The sequence below is a fragment of the Corvus brachyrhynchos genome, unplaced genomic scaffold, assembly GCF_000691975.1.
Source record: "Corvus brachyrhynchos isolate BGI_N302 unplaced genomic scaffold, ASM69197v1 scaffold37, whole genome shotgun sequence".
Taxonomy (NCBI): domain Eukaryota; kingdom Metazoa; phylum Chordata; class Aves; order Passeriformes; family Corvidae; genus Corvus; species Corvus brachyrhynchos.
In genome coordinates this window covers 34941-35757 of record NW_008239289.1, presented here as the reverse complement: position 1 = coordinate 35757, position 817 = coordinate 34941, and positions in this window count along the sequence as shown.

Genomic DNA, 817 nt, shown 5'->3' with positions numbered 1-817 from the left:
TCCTGTCACTAAGTCACAGACAAAACACAGCTCCCAGAAGGACTCTACTTAACAAAACGCAAACTACAGGCCAGACATAGTCTGGCCAACGCTGTTATAAGTAAGTTATTCCCCAGTTATTCCTAAAACCCCACTTACCTATATACCTACCTTCCTGTTCCCTGCCCTCCCTCTCCTCCCCAGCCCTCACTTACCTCCAACCAGAATATCCCAAACCCTCTATCCTCCCCAACAGTATTCATTTTAAAAAACAAAGGAAGGGGAAATGGAAAGGGAGGAGGGAGGAAAAGTGAAGACAACCCTTCCCCTTCACCTCAAAGCCAACAAATTTTCGTTTATATTCCCTATCAGAAGCCCCATCCCTGTCTAAAGATGAGGCCCATCTACCTTGGTGCTGCCCTCACTTGCTGGATGCTCCTCACAGCACCACAGGCCCTCAGCTGGGTTGTCCCACAGCCCCAGACCCTAGCAAGGGCATTAAAACAAGATAACTTGTGCCTGTCCATGGGCAACCTAGACAACCCATTGTCAACGTGCCTGGTAGGGATTCCTCTAGCAGCACATGAATATTTTACATCACGTAGTGACTCCATCTCAAAGAACATCCAGCTGCTAAAAGATCAAGTCCACCAAATCAAGACTGATGAAAAAATCACAGACGGTCTCAACAACTTTCTCGGACAATGGGGACTCCAAGGGTGGGCACTTTCTTTAGTTAAGGGTGCTTTGTAGATCTTCATTGTAATTCTTATTGTATTGCTTATGTTCTCATGTTTTTTACGCTGCTTTAAAAAGGCCGTTGGGGAGGAGTTCTTGG